Genomic DNA, 19708 nt, shown 5'->3' with positions numbered 1-19708 from the left:
CTGCTTATGGTTAGCCCAGCCTTAAGACATCAGCATCCTTTTCCCTTAGAAGAAGAGAGACCTTGCTGCAGGCCTGTATTAAAAGCCTTGCTGGGTAGAAAGCACTGTTTGAATACAGAAGTCTGTATACAAAATCCCTTTGCACAACCCATTGGTATGCCTTATTGAATTTACTTGTAATTGTATTCAGAATTGCAACATGAATAGACAATGATATATGCATGCTGATTCAGATATCAACCACATTACATTCAAAGAAGCTTACTTCCAAGTAGGTGTGTACACAGCATTGTAGTCTACCTTATGTTCACTTACATTGAAGCAAATCTCTCTGACCTCAACAAGTTTACTTCTGAATAAATATGCATAGGCTTGCACAGTGAATCTTGATATGCTCCCTGTGGCTGTAGCCCTTATCTCTGTATTGCAGTTCCTTTTTTATAGAAGAATTTGTCAAGTCCCGAATGAATAAACAGTTCACAATCATGTTATGTCTTTGTTGCCTTCCACATTTATAGAATTCTTTAGCACTATGAATGATGAGCTAAAGCTTGGTTACTGATTTTTTTAAGTCAACCAAGAAAAAATATCTGTGCAGGGGCACAGGAAATGAAAATGCAGTCAGGATAGTACAGATATGAAATACAATTATTTATATGTATGTTCTTTAGCAATGCCCCTTCAGTGTGGTTTTTGATATGTGTAATAGTTTATAAGGGACTCCCCTCCTTTTTTTGTTGTTTTCTGGAAATAACAATTTGATGCAAATTAGTCATGCCATCTTGTTCTAGGTCTGAGGACCATTGCACCTGACACAACCCTCTACAAGCTACGCATGTTACAAATTTATCAAAATGTTTTTTAAAAATGGTTGGAGTGTTTGGAAATGGTGAAAAAGATCAATCCTAGATTGATTAGAATTTTTGTGATTTTGAAATTTCTTTGTATTAAAATGTAGATTTTGGGTGTACATATGTATGTGTGTACACAGATAACACATACCTTAGTACAGAGAGGCAGTGCTGTTTCCTGCACAGAAAATGCTCTTATCCACAGAAACAAAAAAAAATGCAGGCAATTTGTTGCACAAAATAGTTCTTGAAGACTTTCTCACAGTAGGAAGAAAATTGCTAAAATTAGTCATTACTTTCTTTGAGAACAAAATTAGAAAATAATTACATCTCTTGTACAAACTTATGTTTGTATTCCAGGAATGTTTGTCATGAATGACTACTACCTCAGACACCCCAAAAGGTCCAGTATAAAGTTTGCATGCAATTCACATGCAATGTAGACTAAAGAACAAGAAAAAAAGATTTTACAATCCTGGAATTGCTTATTTAAAGGAGACTCATTTGCATGAGCATGTTTTTATCTGTATTTTTTTTTTGTTCCATGGCAGTTGTTCTCATAAAATAAAATGTTTTCCCAGTATTTAAAATAAGATAGCAATGAAAATAACAAATAAAATTTAGCAGCAATAATAAACATTGCAATTACTCTATGTTTCTCCAAGTCTTCAGGAAGAGATAGAAATCTTAGAGTGAGTAGCACTGGAGATGAAATGTGTGTTGCTGTTGTCTATGCATGTTAGCTGGCTTTAACAGAAGGTGAGAAAATTATGATCCATGGGATATAAGTGACCCTTTAGAGCAGTGATTCTCAACCTGTGGGTCCCAAGATGTTTTGGTCTACAACTCCCAGAAATCCCAGTCATTTTACTAGCTGTTGGCATTTCTGGGAGTTGAAGGCCAAAACATCTGGGGACCCACAGGTTGAGAACCACTTCTTTAGAGCCATCTTTCTGATTTCTCAAGCCATCCAGGTTTCTACCAGAAAATTTATTACAATCCTAATATATAATGTCTTTGTACAGAACTGTGCAGCATTTCAAATGTGCTGTTTTATCACATGATGCTGGCAAATCAATATTATCATTAGATAATGACATCTTTGACTGTTATTCACTGCATGATGCTATGCTTGTCATGGAGCTGTTCCATATACCCCAATTCCAAGAGTGGTCATTTGAACTGATAAGCTGTCAGTTCCTTGCAATCATACTTTTTTTCCACAATGGATGTATATGTGAAAAGTTCCTCCTAGTGCAGTTCCATTTTCAGGGAATCACAGGATGTGAGTGAGCACTGCCAAGCTCTTTCTTCCTTCCCTTGGGCAAGGAAGGACTTGGTGGGATGCACCTGGCTTCTATTCATACTGGGGAAAGACATCTCTTTGCAAAGAAATTGTGTGGGCACGGGCGACCCACATTCTGCCAGCGGAACCAAATATGACACGTGCACCAGGCTGGGACATAAAGTGGCCACAACTTGTTTACTCATTACAGGAACAAGGGTTGGCCACCATGCATGAGTCCTGGATCATGGATCGGGCAGCCCGCTGCTGACCGATATCGCTTACCACACCAGGGTGCTGCTAGCACAATACCGGGCAAACAATTATGCTGGGGAAATTCGTGAACATGGATGACCAAAGCAGACTTAAAGTTCTCTTATATTTCTCAAAATTCTTATGAAAAAATGACTGGCATTCACTCTTAAGCTGTTGAGTGTTTTCGAAGGAATATTTATATGCATGGCACAATGTACATTATAACTCATATCCCAATTCTTGCTAATGCTAACTTTGATCTATGATGACTGCTAATGAAGTAAAATAGACACTTGTAAATGGATGATAATTATGGCAAATGTATAAATAATGTAGCATGTTTATTCACCCTTAAGCTAACATTCCTTGCAAAATCTAATCCCAAAAACATTGAATACTTGGTGCCAAAAAATCTGCTAAATTGTTATCATGCTTCCACACCATTGCAATAGAGTCCATCAGAGCATGTAAGGCAATGTAAAATCACTCTCTTGCAAGTTGTGAAGTTCTCCTGGTTTATGTATGGTATTCTTAGATATTATTGGGAAAAAAGTATAGAAATGTTTTTATCAGAACACATCTGAGATATCTGGTCCAGAACTGGGAACCACAATTCAAGAAATATATTGCAAACTGAAAGGTTGCCAGGAAAGGGTAACCAAAATGATAAAATGTCTGTAAGCCAAACCCCATGAGGAGAGGTTTAGGGAGCTGGGTAGTTTTAGCTTGGAGAAGAGAAAGTTGAGAGGGGACATGATAACCATGTTTAAACATTTGAAAGGATGTAATAACAACAACAACATTATTATTATTATTATTATTAATAATAATAATCTTTATTTATACCCCGCCACCATCTCCCCCAACGGGGACTCGGGGCAGCTTACATGAGGCCAAGCCCAAACAACACATTACAGCAAAATAAAACCAAAACACAAGCAACAACATCATAATTAAATAAAAACATGAATAGGTTTAGAGCATGGTCAAAAAGATGAACCAAAATGACTAGGTGCATAGATCATGTAGCAGTGTAAGGATAAGAGCAGTTATAACAGGGACATTATGACTTTAAAGAGTGCAGTAGTAAAGTTCAGGGACGTATTTTTAGGCCATGGATTAAGGTGAACTGTCAAGGGAATTGTTTAATCAAATGCATGACAGAACATCCACCTTACGAAACATGGATGGGGGTGCTAGCCTGATCTCCATGGTAAGGGAGTTCCAGAGCTGAGGGGCCACTACTGAGAAGTCCCAATCAACCGTGCCTGAGACGGGAGTGGGAGAGAGAGAAGAGCCTCCCCAGAAGATCTTAGAGATCACATGGGTTCATGGTTGAAGGTGCAGTCATGCAGATAGGCAGGTCTTGAACCGTTTAGAGCTTTATAGGCGCTAACCTGCAACTTGAATTGAGCTGCTCCTACATGTTCTAACCACGCACCTGCTTCCCATCCCCTACCCCATGCACCACTCTTAAGCTGTTGAGTGTTTTCGAAGGAATATTAGTATATGTGCTCATCATCCTAAACAGTGGATTAAAAGGGAAAGGCTGCAGCATACATTGCCCCATTCAGTTTGAGAGATGGCTAGTGAGAACATAAATTAAAGAAAGCACGGAGCAGCTGTTACCACTCTTTCAAAGTGTCTGGTAATAAAACTGGAAGCTGTTTCTTTCTGGAGCAAAATGTAATTTTCATTCTAAAAGATGCTCCATTTCTTTAGAGCAAAGTTGGGAAATTCAGGCTTCCAGTCAATTAGCTCTTAACCACCTGGTTCATTAGCCCTTAACCACCTTTAATATAGTTTTCACCTTTCCTGGGTTGAGTTGTGAAGGGAGGGTCCCAAAAGGGCAATGAAGTACCATATTACTCAAATCCATGAATAATCAAATCTACAAAAATTAAACCCACAACAGTGAGAGTCAACTGTAATACAGTTATAATTAGAAGGACAGTTGCAACAACAATAAATTTAAATATGAACCTTTTCAATTTACCAGTGCTACCTCAAAAATATTAGTGGCTGTATTCTGCTGATGACTTTCACTCCAACTATTGTCAAATAAATTCCACTTTAAAATAGCACCCTTTATAGTAATAATAACCCATTCCCTGTGCAATTTTCACTGATTCTAATATGTGTAATGAGGTTTTGTTTTTAATACTTCAGCATAACAGATCGATTAAATGCAGTAGACCAGACCATGTCCAGTGGTGTGGCTATTCTACTCAGGAGCTCTGGATGTATTAATTCAAGAATCAACTTCAGGTTGTGAGGGGGAAAAAAACAGCACTCTTGTCAGGAACTTTAAATCTGCATCTAACTTCCACATGAACCCATAATATTTGGGGAAAACTGTGTGATATGATACTATCATGATGTGAATTTCCTTATGGCATCCTTACCAAAGAATGGAAAAGCCAGGAAAATTTTGAGATCCCCACTCAGAATATGTCAAATCTCTCATTTTCCCCGGCAACACATTACGGGAGGGGGGGGGAGGGGAGAGAACTGGACACAAAACTATGATTTTGATCAGCTACTTTGTGACCCACATGAACTAGCTCTACCTCTCAATGCAGTCATACCTTATTTATATGTAACTTACCCAAGAATGGCAGTCATAACTGACTTGTTTCATTCAGTGGTCAGCATTAAAAGAAGTCCTAGGGGGCTAAAATTTGGAAGAAATTGGGTTAAAAGGAGGAGTGGCTAAATGATGTTTCACAAAAATGCACACTGATTCAAATTAACTGCTAAAAAACATGTGTTTAAAGGTTGTGCTTAAATCCCAATTTTGGTAAACTAAAATGCATATTTGCATGACTGTATATCCCTGCACTCAAGGAAAATGTGATTTCATTCATATACCATGGTGTGGACTGCTCCAGTGCATGTGCACATTTTGAAATCCAGAAACAGATTATTTGGGCTATAAATAAATTGAACCACGGACACACAAGTGGCTAAATGGAAACACAAAAAGAAAGCATTTCCTATAAGAACTCTTTGTTAAGCAGTCCTTTGTTCTAATCTTTATGAAATTTAACAGAGCTTGAATTTATAGTAGGGCAAGGAGAGATGATAAGAAATCTGCTTGTGTGGGCATTTAGACATCCGCATGAGTGCATATGAGGTCCAACGCATCTTGGAGAGTCAATTAAAAAAAGTAAAATTCTGCTTGATGTCCCCCATCCATCTTATGGATTTCTAAAATCCACTACAAATGAAGGTGTAAGGATGGTGGGGGACCATTTACTGGGATTGACAAGTCTGTGTTAGGATGTATTATCATGTGCCACAATTCTTTTCCCTACTTACTTGTCCCACACTTTGACACTATCTAGAAGTGCCCCTATAGTAGCAAATTAACAAGTGTAGTTTCCTTAAGTTGGCATCTTCCAAATTATCCATTTGTTGGGATCATACCAGGAGTATCTATTCCTGCCATTTACATAAGGAAATTGGGATAAACACATCTAGATACTAGGGTCCCATTCTTGTGAGAGCAGTGATTTGAAAAAGAGATTTGTTTTAGAGAAAAGGAGTGGGTGGATACTTTGGCAAAAGAAATAATGAGACTTTCAGGCTTCCAGGAAGCCCAAGCACAGGTGTGAGAGAAAGAAACAATCATAGGTCAATTTCCTGGCAGCAGAGAATGACTAAAGATGCAAAGATTTCGAAAACATGCAGGCTGAGATCCGACACTAGAGTTGCATAGCATCCTAATGAATGTCATTTGGGATACTTGTGTTGAATGTCAATCTTGCACAGCAGAATGTATAATCAAGGGTTGTTATTGTCTGCTTCATGTCATTTCTGATTTACGGCAACCTTTAAAGCAATCATGTCACATAATTTTCTTGGCAAGGTTTGTTAAGAAGGGGATTGTTATGGCCTTCATTAGAGGCTGAGAGAATGTAACTTACTCAAAGTTACCCAGTGGGTTTCCGTGACAGCATGTGGTTTCAAAATTTTTGTGGTAAAGCAAAAAGGCCATAATGTGGTTTAACGTCTTCAACATTATCAGAAGGAATTCTAGAAAACTGGTAGATCACGTCTATTTCAGTTCCTAAAATGACAAGCCTAGGTGGACCCCCAAATCATCCATAAGAGTTGTACGTTTCTGCACAAGAAATGCAGAATTCCCTGTGCTGGAATAGCCAATAAACAGAACAAAAAACAAACAAACAAGCATTCTAATAATGAACCCCCCCACCCCCAAGCTGGGCCCCTTTGAAGGAAGGGGGTTATTACCTGGATCCTTTCTCCCACCCGGGGGATCCTTTGCCTTCCTTCCTTGTGGCTTAAACCCTGATTCCATGGGCACCAGAAAAAGGAATGCTGACCCCTGAAAAGGGAGCAAACTTGTGCAAAACAACAGGTTTTTTTTTTTAAAAAAAACAGACATCCTGTACATCGAATTCCCAGCAAGCTAAGCACTGTTGCTACCCTGGGTTCCCCAAAAACCATTTCACTGATGGACTTCAAACATGAACCAGATGGACACTATTGGTCCTATCACCTAGCATCAGCCTAGAAGGCATCACAACTTGCATCCATAACTGGGGATGTTGTAACAAGGAGAACTTTACTGCCTTTATATGAAACCATTTGTTGTAGGACAGCCATGTGATGCCAAAGAAGTCTATGTAAGCTCTGTAAATTATGTTTAGATATTGTAGTAGTGGCAAAGCCTTGTGGAAATGAGCTTTGGCCACCACTACTGCATAAATGAGGAATCCTGTTAGTCAATTTGACCAATTTCTATCTGCCTTCCTCTTCTTCAGCTTTTCTTTCTCTGTCTTATCCTCTTTCTCCTTCTTATCTAGATTCCAGAATAACAAAGAAAAAAGTCCAAAATTTCCCCTTGCATGAGGTTATCAACAATACACTTAGTCAAGTGCTCGCCCAGTGGTGTAGTATCAATACAACAGGCCTGATTGGACACTTTTGGTACTACTAGTGAATTCACCATCCTGTAAATAAATGGATTAAGCACAGTAGCCTGCCAATACAGGTGATAATAGCCATAGGGCAATTGCCATGTGTATGGAGGCACCACCTCAGCTCCCACCTCTTGTGATTTCACCAGTTGCTGTGCAAACCAAGGCCATGGCCATTGCACATTAGATCCTGGTACTATGTTCTGGGACACCTCATCTGGCAAGGCTGATGCAATTGGGACCTCACTGGAAGTGGAGAGAATGTGATTGGGATCAGCTGGAACAAGGTCGCCACCTCTTGATGTGTTCTCCAGGTCCTAAGTGTGAGAGGAGCTGTTGCCTCCCTTTCCTTGCTTACCTTTTTCTTAAAGGAAAACACATGCATACTTACTCAAAGTTACCCAGTGGGTTTCTGTGACAGCATGAGGATTCGAAACGTACTCTCTATGTAGTTCAGTTCTCAAACCTTGACACCACACTAACTCAACCATAAAAGTACCACTGTCAAATTCAGCAGGGCCAGATATATAACCATTGGGTGAGTGCTGTAACATTCATTGCAACTCTATTTCCACAAGCTTGAACTGAATGCAAACATTGGACCTTGGAAAAAGATGTCAATATAACACCATATAATTTCATCCATCAACCTTCTTCTTTATTCAAAGTAGTTTTTCATTTATGACATTTTACAACTTCAGGGAAGAAAATCAGAAAGATAGAGAAACACCACAGCAAGCCAGTAACTCTCCTGAGCTGTACTGATTTCAATAAGCAATGTTTAAAATGGCTGAGCTCTGTTGTAGAAATAACAAGAACCGACTTACAATGGTGGTTGCTTATTGAAAGTTCAAGCATTCTTCTACTCTCTTGGCTTGTCTAATTCAATCCAATAAAATCTTATACTTACTAGAACTGTCAGAGAACAACAGTCCATAGGGAATGTGATTCGTTGTTCTGTTTTGAAAGACCAAGCTTCTGGATGAAGAGGAATTTTTTTAGGAAATCAGTGTAACCGAGGATCTTGGTTCTACAAGTTAGCTGAAAAATATAGCCTCAGTCATTCTGTGACAATTATATGCAGCTGTTTAATTGCATTTAATGTCAAATATATATTGTAAATGAGTGGAATCAACAGTCTAGAGATGTAATTCTTAGCTAATTTCATTCTCTTTCAAAGCAACATGTATTTTTAGCAATGTCCTTCTTGCTGCAATAAATCTTCAAATGTGCAGTTTTTGAAGACTTGTCAGAGTGCTGAACTTATTTTGCACAAAAATTCACACATGCCATTTTTTTTTTTGCAGTAAACAGCAGTTGCTGCACCGGAAATAATATCTCTGTACACAAATATCATTTTCTGTGTGGAAAAGCTTCCAGTGCAGAAAATGTATTTAGAACTTGCTCTGAAAAATGTGCACATTTTTTTTACAGAAAGCTGTATTTTCTGTGCAGAAAAAAATATTTCAGAAATATTATTTTCTGTACAGGAGATGCTATTTCCTGCACAGGAAGTCAGTTTTATTTGAAAATAATCCACTGCTCACAAGGAGTCCCAAAGTGAAAAGTTGTTCATCATTGTAGCATTCTTTTTGTCAGTGCTTCCAAACATCAAAAAACAATAACTTTATTAATATTTTATAATATACTTTCTATACCTAACCAAATCATCAAATTATTGTTTTGAGCAGAGTTTGAAAAATTAATTCTTGACTGGTAACTTTTTAGTCTATAGAAATATTTTAATAAATAAAATGAAAAATCACCAGAATTCTCTATTGCTGTTATGAATGTGTAACTTGGAGTTAACACACTCATAACTGTTACATGTTCATGATCCTTATGTGTTACCTGTGTTAGAGAATTTGTAGGGACCATTAAAGCCCATCAACCCCCATGAAGCATCCAATATTCTCTTCAGTGGTTATTAAACTATGCATTTAATTAATTTGTGCCACCTTTGAATGCACTCATTAAATCCATTTTGGAAAAACTCTTTTGGTCATACTCTGGTCCTGTGTCCAATAACATCTTCCACTCACCATCCAAAGTCAGAAGATTCAGACAAAGAGTAGGAGAGAGATTGCCAGTAATCCACAGCTCCCAATAACAATGGTCTCTCTAAATCTGAAGAGATGGGGGCTGAGCCTGAGTTAGGTCCTATTCCCCATGCAGGAGGTTGCAGATGCCAAAGACCATTTACCAGAATTGAAGAAGAGAGCCCTACATAGGTAACTTGTGTTTTGAAAAAGCTGTCCATAAATATCCAGTCGCTCCCTGGCGGTTTTGCTGCTTTCTGCCCTTCTTCTTGGTGGCTAGCAGCATTTTATGGTGCTCGTGCTTTCTTGACTTTGAACTGGCTCCAATTTATAACTCTAATTTACTTCTTGCTGGCTTTGTTTATTTGGACTACTGACTTGCCAAATTGACTCTTGAATTGTTTTTGCTTCTTCCTTCATCTTTCTGGTTATGCTGTGACTGACCTGGATTGAATTAATTCCTCATTAGCTGTCACACTGCAACCACTAGGTTCCTGGGTCATTTGTTGACTAGAACAGGACAACCTACAACCTTGAAGTGCCATCTCAAAGGCTTGCTTTCTTTTGAATGAACAAGTGAAAGTCAAGTCATATATTATTGTAGTGTAACTGGTTCAGCTGTTTCTGTATTTTTTTTCCTTTCAGACAGATTCCTAAAGTTTCTGGAGTGATGCAAGATAGTGGTTGCTGTTTATTTTTGTCCCATACTCAAGGAAATCAAGCAAAAACCATCCTGTTGCCATCCCAGAGCTCTTTCATTGTAATTTTATATGCTAAGCATTGGCTTTTGAAATTATTTGATATATGGAAGGTGGAATGACACCCTCCATGGACTGAGATTTTGTTCTCTAGTGAACTTATCACATGACAGAGCTCCCCCCACCCCCATGCCATCTCACCATCTCATATATGTATGCCCAGGTCTCATCACCAGTGCAAACATTCCCCCAAAAAAGTGTCTCCACGGGCTTCAGATGTTGTCAACAGTTCTTAACACATGTGCAATCCCTTTTCTTTTAAATCGTATTAATTGATGAAGAACTCACTCGGCACACACTTTTCTGTATCCACGGTGTAATGGCCTAGGACCCAGACTTTGAGGATGCTGGCAATTTTTTACCTCTGTCTATGGAATTACAACCTCAGTACATAACAAGCCAGAACTCAACCAAGATTAATCAGAAAGCTGGAATGATCAAATAAGGAGGCACAGTCTATAAGCCATTAGATATAATGGACAGAGAAGAAAGCAGAACAAAGGTGTTCATTCAGACACCTTCCCAAGCCAACCCTCACCTCCTCTCAGACTCAGTTAAGGACAACTGATTGCAGCCAATTTAAGAAAGATATCTGGCCCGTGTTACCTGTTCAAAACAACCTTCTGATCTCCAGTTATGGAAAGACATTCCTACAGTTCTGCTCAAGATACCTGAACCTCAGGCCTTTGGACCACCCTGTTTGGCTCTCAGAATTTTGGACTGACTTTTGACTCCTTTTGCAAGTGAATCCCTTCAGGCAAAATTGCTTCCCAGAGGCTTTGTTTGTTTTACTTGTCCTGCCTTATCTGTCATTATCTGCAAAAGCTCAGAGCAAATTGCTTCCTCTATAGCAACAGCCTCTATATCTAATGAAAACTGAAGAAGGACACAAGGATATGGATATAATCTACTCAACAGCATTGTTACCACAGTCAAGTTCCTCTTGGATAGACATACATCAGTCTACATTAATCATTTTGTCCAAAATACTTGAGTTTTCATTAGTGACTTATGCCAATGCTCTTCTACTACATGGTTTGTCTTCAACAGTGGACAAACCATGTAGTGGTTTTTCACTTATCTTTTTTACCTATCTTCACTCATTGTTGCCTCACCATATACATTTCTGAATCTTCTGTGGATTTCAACAGCAATACATCCTTCTTTGGTCAAGAACTCAGTTACTGCTCTTTGTTTCTGCTTTCTACCAATTGTTATGCAACACCAGGAAATACAGAAATGATGCCCAAACAATTTTTCTTGGGTTTTGGGATTCTTTTTCCCCTGGATTATTTATTTACGGTGCCAATTCAGAAAATTGTATTGGATAGACTGCATCAGCTTTAATATTCTAAGATATGGTGATTGTGGTTTTTTTATGGGTGAGCAGATGGCGACTGGTAGATGGCATATGTTCTGTATCTCAAAAACTAGAACTGATGGGGGAAAGTGGTGCCATTTTTGGAAAAAGTGAAATATAACCAAAAACAGGTCTCACATTTGAGGCATCAAAATGTGTGTTGACCAGTGTAAGAATTACTGTCTGGTAGTGAATAGCATCACATTTAGAGTAATAGAGAATCACATTAATCAGAGAAAACTGTATACTGTTATTACTTTCAGTACAATGCTCATAAAACACACTGCTTCTTAAATATAACTACTATTAAAATAATTGGTTGAATTTATCACTTTGCCACCTAAAATCAGGCTGTTATAGTATCAGCTGTGTCTCCCAACCAGTTACAGAAAGAAAAATCACACGCATCCCTTCATAATTGAAAACAGTTATCAGTTCAACACTTACAACTTTATCACAGATGCCTAACTTCTTTTGAAGCCAATAGTGAAAGGACCAAGGCAGAGACATCTCCAGCTCATCCCTTGTTTGGGTATCAGCCAGCACGTCAATGACTTAAATCAAGAAATAGTTTTCTTAGATCTACAGAGACACTCGCTGGAACACCTCAACAAGCGAGAGTTCAAAAGTGGCAGGCTCAAACCCAGAACCTCAATCCGTGGATGATACCAGATGAGAGACTCCCCCCTGGGCACACAGAAGACTGGGCAACTTGGAAGGCGCTGAACAGACTGCACTCTGGCACCACGAGATGCAGAGCCAATCTTAACAAATGGGGCTACAAAGTTGAATCCACGACATGCGAGTGTGGAGACGAGCAAACCACTGACCACCTGCTGCAATGCAACCTGAGCCCTGCCACATGCACGATGGAGGACCTTCTTGCGGCAACACCAGAGGCACTCCAAGTGCCCAGATACTGGTCAAAGGACATTTAATCAGCTACCAAGTTTGCAAAAATTGTGTTTGTTTTTTTTAATCTGTTTGTTTTGTTCTGTTAGAAATGTAATACAATGTTCTGGTTGCGGATGACACGCTAAATAAATAAACTCCTTTTGAATTATTTTCACTATATATCCAATTTAGTAAATGTTGTCAATATATTACTGCCTACTTTTGTTTCATTGTGGAACTCTAGGAAGCATATGCTATTTTCTCAGGTGACCTTTCATCAATGAAGTGATCACGTGTTGGACTGCTTATCTTCAGTTAAGTAATTTCACTAGGCATGTTCAGACCGTGCTTCTGGACACAAATTCTCAAACTGAAAAGGTTTTCACACATACTGGAGTCTTGTAGTAAGATAATTAAAAATGGATGAGACTCTTACTAGAAAAAGGGAAAGCATATTTTTGTGCAAACAAACTTGTTTATTCAGGTGAAAGAGAGCCTGAATCTACCCTATCTATATGATTCCATTTTAAAAAATTAATCAGTTTATGAATTTACTAAAATGTATATTTTTAATTAGCCAAAATGTTAACACTAGTAGTAATAGTGCCAGGAGACAACCCAGACAGACACTTAGATGGCTCATTTGTCTTCATTTACTGGAGCACAGCCCAAAGTTCTGACTGGTTTTATCTTAAAGAACTCAAATTTGTATTTCTGGAAATTGTGAAGCTAGCAGTGGGGCTTGGACTCCTGTGAGACTGATTCTTTGAACAGATTCATATCGAACATTCTGTAGGAAGATAGATCTTTATGTGGGATGCAGTAAATATGGAACATTACCATAGCTTGGAAAAATGGTCCTTTGTTGTTTATTTGTTCAGTTGCTTCTGACTCTTTGTGACCTCATGGACTAGTCCACATCAGAGCTTCCTGTTGGCCATGGCCACTTCCAGCTCCTTCAAGGTCAAACCAGTTACTTCAAGGATACAATCCATCCATCTTGCCCTTGGTTGGCCCCTCTTTCTTTTTCCTTCCATTTCCCCCAAAATCATTATTTTCTCCAAGGTATCCCGTCTTCTCATTACATGGCCACTGTATCCTTCCCTCCAGTAAGCAGCCAGACATTATTTACTGGAGTATGGACTGGTTTGCTCTTCTTGTGGTCCAAGGCACTCTCAGAAATTTTCTCCACAGTTTAAAAGTGTCTATCTTCCTTCGCTCAGCCTTCCTTATGGTCAGCTCTCACATTCATAGGTTACTATGGGCAATACCACTGCTAGGCTTGTCCTGGAGCTGCTTCATATACCACCCATTCCTAGAGTGGTCATTTGAACTGATAGGTAAAAGCTATTAATTTCTTTTTTCCACAATGGATTTATATGTGAATGGTTCCACCCACTGCAGTTCCAATTCTCAGGCAATCACAGGATGTGAGTGAGCATAATGTTAGAGTATCTCTGCCAAGCTCTTCCTTTCTTCCTTCCTTCCCTTGAGCAAGAAAGGGCTTACATTGCTCCTTTGGTGGGATAAAGTCCTTAATCTCTCAACATATATAACAAACTACCTTATAAAGCTATGAAAATTCCTGCAAAGTGTTTCAAACACAGGGAAATGGATAAATGTTACTCTTGTAATATGCTATGTATCAAATTTTGAAACATTTACAGGATGTCCTGCAAAAACAAAGTTTTTGCAGTTTAATAAACGTTTTCCATGTTTTTATGATAGAAAAAATTAGGAGATGGCATTAATAACCCAGGAACCAAAATTATGTCGCATAGTGTTACGTTTATGTTTATGTTCATTTATACCATGCTATTTCTCTCCACAATGAGACTATTATAAGTAAAACACCTTTCTACTCCTTTTTAATGAAAAGCTGGAAGAACTAATATGCATAACATGCGCATCGTCTTCACTGAGGTGATAGTGTGGTTGCAACACACTCCTGTCACACACTCATATTTTCACTGGCATGTATTCTGAATAACATCAAATTTCCAAATTTGCATTAAGTAAAAATAAGAATACAAATTGATCCTGTGCAGGCATTTATACAAGGTATTTTTAATTAGCCTCAGACAATGATATAACATTTGTATTCAACATTAGATGAAAGGGTAGCAGAAAACTAAGCCCTTCTTTGCCTATCAGCCTAAAACTTGTCTTTCAAAAATGTGCAATGAAGCCTGAATACTAAATTCTTCATTACTTCCCACACTCATTGTCTCATAGGGAGACCATTGTTTTAAGCAGTTAAAACAGGCCTGATTTAACTGTAAATGTTTCATTAGACCTTTTTTTTTTCTACTAATGCATTTAGGAGTATCACAATTTTGACTCATTCATTGTGCTAGTTTTTCTTCAGAACATTATTCTACCATTATGGTCTATGTTTTTCAATGAGGTCCTACTAAACACTGAGAGATCATGAACAGTCAGAAGAATGCTTGAAAAGAGATTTTTCCAGAATAGAGAACTGTCACCTAGCTTCCTTGGAAATTTTGGGAATTACGCTCTGAAGAAGAACTTTTCAAGATCTGCTCCTGAAGAAGTATTTATTTATGTATTTATTTATTTACAGCTTTTATATTCCGCCCTTCTCACGCCCCAGGGGACTCAGGGCGGATTACAGTGTACACATATATGGCAAACATTCAATGCCAATTTTGACATACAAACATATACAGACATACAGAAAAGGTATAGCCAAACAGTATAGCCTATAAGTGAGTTGAAAGATGAAATGTGCAATATACTGACAGTGTTTCTTAATACCTAAATGTATATGTTCCTCTTCTGAGGTTTATACATTTTTTGGTGCTGGTCATTGACTGTATTAAAAATATTGTACAATGACACTGATTACTAGACATCTTCTAAAAGAGATGTCTCTGTTACTCTCTTTCTGTATAAAACATGAACAAAAAGTAATCTTATTATTTGTTGTTTTATTTTATTTGTATGACAGCTTTTTCACACAGCAGAACACAAGGTGATTCTCAGAAAAGCAATTAAAAATGTAAAAACAAAAATTTAAAAACAGTTAAAAATCACCACAGTGGACAATATAAAATAATTTAAAGGATGTGCAAACGCACACATTTCCTAGTATTAAACAGAACATATTTCCAAACACAAAATGACTCCTTCACCTTCATGCATCAGGACTAGTCATTCAATCACTTAGAATACAGATTTGTTGCAGGATGCACACAGAACTAGACTTACAGTATAGGTTTTCTATAGCATTTTCAGCTGCACACCTGTCACAGAATGACAGGAGTCATTCATATTATATAAGATGAATGATCAAGTGATAATACAAATGGCTTGAAACTATAAAGAAAATCCATGCCTCAATACTTTAGAATTTGCAATAGAATTTTCTCCACTCCTTTGTTTAAAAAAGGTGCACAGAGGAATGAATAGCTGTCATTTCCTCTGTGTGTCACAGGAGAATTTGTTGTGACAGGAAGACAACCCACTTCTGCTGTCAGTTTTATGGCAGGATGTCTTAGTGGCTTTTCAGAAACTAACAGCAAATTAGAAATATGGGCAGGCAGGAAGGGCACAAGAGAGGAAGCTCTGGAATGCCTTGATAAAAAACTTGAAGCTGCTCACAAATTGTTGCCTTTTCAAAGACAAAAAACGTCAGCAAATAGCTTAGTGAAAAAGAAAATGAAACTGTGAGAAGGGTTAGCCATAATCTTTTGTCAATGACCTCAAAGAAGAAAAGAGATAAGTACTATGGCAATACTAATGAAATTCTCCTTTTTCTGAACAAAAATATGATGTTTTCAGAGAAAGGGCTGAACTATTGAAGGGTCCACTGTGAGATATGTAAGCAGCATATTGCATCCACCCCGTGAAGTTTCTGTTGGTGAATTATGGATCATCAGATACCCTGAGTTGCTTTTTTCACCCAATGTAATAAGAGTGCACATGTGCTGTGCTTTCTTTTTTCCTCATATAACTGAGCAGAAACCTTGGTGATGTTCCTGGGATGGAAATCAAACATGATTCTTGCTTCTGTATAATTCAATGTCTTGGGTAAAGTCACACCCAAGCTTTGCAACAAATCTGTAATGTTTACAAAATTAACCTTCACATACTAGGTTAAAAGTCAAACTTGCACTGTGTGAGTTGAGTGGTAATTTCTGACCCAAATCAATTTTTTAAAAACTCAATTTCATCATTTTGAGGGCTACGATATGGATGAACATTGTGGCTAGAGTGAAGCATTGTAGCAAAAGTTCAACATTCCCAATAAGACTTCCATTGCATCTCCTTTCAGTAGAAATGTCAATTTTCCATGCATGAAGCCAACTTAGAAGTTCATCACACGGACTTACAAATTTGTAGAGAAGCATGGGGCTATGTCCCTATAACAATGGCAATAATACTTTTCGACTACAAATTGGTCTGTGAAACTTCTGCTTCTTCCCATCCCACTGTTTTCTTGAGGTATTCTTGACCCCTTGTTGCATGCCTTCAGATTCATTACACGGGAGAAGGCATGGCAACCCGCCCTGCTTTTCCACCTTTATATCAGCCCAAAACATGTTTGCCCCAATTCTGTCGTTGGTGGGGTTCAGCATGCTCTTTTAGTGTTGGTGAACTCTGAATCCCAGTGACTACAACTCCCAAATGTCAAGGTCTATTTCCCTCAAACTCCATCTGTGTTCATATTTGGGCATATTGAATGCTTTGGTCCGGATCCATCATTGTTTGAGTCCACAGTGCTCTCTGGATGTCGGTGAACTACAACTCCCATACTCAAGGTCACGGAGGGAAGGGGTGGGGCGAAGAGAGGGGGCGTGTCTTTCCAGAGGGGGAGGGAGGAGAGAAGGAGTGAGTCATGGAGGGAAGGGGTGGGGGCGATGGGAGCGGGTGACTTTGAAGACACGCCCCCTCCCTTCACCCCACCCCTTCCCTCCGTGACTCACTCCTTCCCTCCTCCCTCCCTCTCCGGTTAGACACGCCCCCTCCCTTCGCCCCACCCCTTCCCTCCGTGATTCACTCCTGGAGGGAAAGGGGTGGGCGAAGGGAGGGGGGCGTGTCTTTCTGGAGGGGGTGGGAGGAGGGAAGGAGTATGTCACGGAGGGAAGGGGTGGGGCGAAGGGAGGGGGCGTGTCTTTCCGGTGGGGATGCGGTGCGGCGAGGCTTGGAGTGTGCGGAGCAGGGCTTGGAGGCAGCGTGGGAGGGGTAAGATGAAGGAGGGGGTGGAGGGAAGGGGGCGGGAGGAAGTTGTGTTGTTTGTGTGTGTGTGTGTGTGGGCGGCAACGTGTTTGTTGTGGGCGGGGCGAGGGGGGGAGGGAAGTGCGGAAGGTGCATTGGCCGTTCGGCCATGTGTGCGTGCGCGCTGGGGACTTTGCGCCAGTGTGCATGCTCAGTTGTTTTGCCATTTTTTCTGTGTGTGGTTGTGTTGTTTTCAATTTTGAATGGATTAGTTTGTACCGAGTGGGTTGTCCTTGGGGCATGGCAATTTTGGTGCAGTTTCGTTGGGGGGTTTTAGAGTTTTGCTGTCCGGTTGAACAAACCTAACAGATTTATATATATAGATTTAGCTGAATGCACATTCAGCACCAAATGCTGATGCTGAATGTACAAAGGTACATTTGGGCTGAGTAATAATAGTTAAAAGTGATTAACTGCTAGGAATGGAAAGACTTTGCAATATATATTTTTTAAAGTATCCAAAAGCCCTGGAAAGAAGACTATAGGATCAATAAGACCTTCAAATCAGGGATTTATTATGAACAAAAATGGAGATTGTGCTCGATTCTGGCCACGGGCGGTGCTGTTGCTCCATTCACCATGCTGAAGAGCCCTGTTCACAGACTTCCTCCTTTTGACCAAATTGCTGGTATTTCCTTATGGTGCCATTACAATGCCTCCCCACATTAAGCGGTACATATTTATGTACTCATAGCTATTTTCTATCTGCTAGGTGGGCACTCACTCCGAACCCAGGCTTCGAACTACCAACCTTTTGATTGGCAAGATTTATTGCAGCTGGTGGTTAACCAGCTGTGCTAAATTCCAGCCCATACCAAGATCATAATTTTCTTGTAGAGAGACAGGAAAGTTAAGAGAAAAATGTTGGTGCAATTAGCTAATTGTTAGCAATCTAAAATATAATTCAATTCCATATATGTCAAGGTAAAAGGTAAAGGTAGTCCCCTGACATTAAGTCCAGTCATGTCTACTCTGGGGTGTGGTGCTCATCTCCATTTCTAAGTCGAAGAGCCAGCGTTGTCCATAGACACCTCCAAGGTCATGTGGCCGGCATGACTGCAATATGTCAGGGTGGTAAAGTTTATATTTAATTTCTATTTTAAATGCCGGGTGTAAAGATTTACCAGAGTGATGCTGAAAAATGCCATCCATACTTTTATCCTCTGTTCTATGCATCTTCAGATTAGAAGCAGCATGATTTTTTGAAAACCCAATTTTTCATCCAAAACCCCTAATCTTACTTATCCTTCATTTTCCTATATGATATTCTAACAAATGTATTTTATTTAATTCATAAATTTGGAATTGGAACTGTATTGCAATTCTCCCAGTCTGAAGAACTAATAAAAAGCAAGAAGCATTTATACAAATATCCAAGAAAACTAAACTTTGCATGAAGAACCAGCTGATAAATTAAAAACTTTAGCACTGCCTATTACTTAATCAATCAATCAATCAATCAATCAATCAATCCCAGCAAATTAGTTAATGCTGAAATCCCAATTTATGTCAATCACTTTAGTTAAAAATAAACATAATTCGTTTACTCATTTTCAATTGAAAATGTGCACCTTAACTGATAACTTAATTGATTCTGACTGAAACAAAATTTATAACTATGTGGTAAAAACTCCAAAGCTTGATATCTCCAGCTAGATTCCAAGGATGAACAGAAAGATATTGATTGCAAGTAGGACAGTTTGAGCTATCTGGGAGGATTTCCAGCATAGTGCTGGAAATGATCACAAGGGCCATCTAGTACAACCCCTCTCATGTAGGAACATATAAGGACTCCTAGGAAATGAATATCCAACCGCTGTTTAAAATCTCCCAAAGACGTGGAGTCCATTGCATTCTATTAGTTCATCTATTCAACTCTCAAAAAGGCCTTACAGTGAGTGAGTGAATGAGTGAGTGAGTGAGTAAGCAAATAAAGTAAATAAATGCTTCCTAATTTTTAGGTTGAAGGATATTAGATATTGAAGGATATTAGAGACAAAGTTGAAGTACTTTGGCCACATCATGAGGAGACAAGAAAGCTTAGAGAAGACAATGATGCTGGGGAAAATGGAAGGAAAA

Source organism: Anolis sagrei, chromosome 3 (assembly GCF_037176765.1).
Source record: "Anolis sagrei isolate rAnoSag1 chromosome 3, rAnoSag1.mat, whole genome shotgun sequence".
NCBI classification, from domain to species: Eukaryota; Metazoa; Chordata; class Lepidosauria; order Squamata; family Dactyloidae; genus Anolis; species Anolis sagrei.
Note: the sequence above shows the minus strand (reverse complement) of the source record.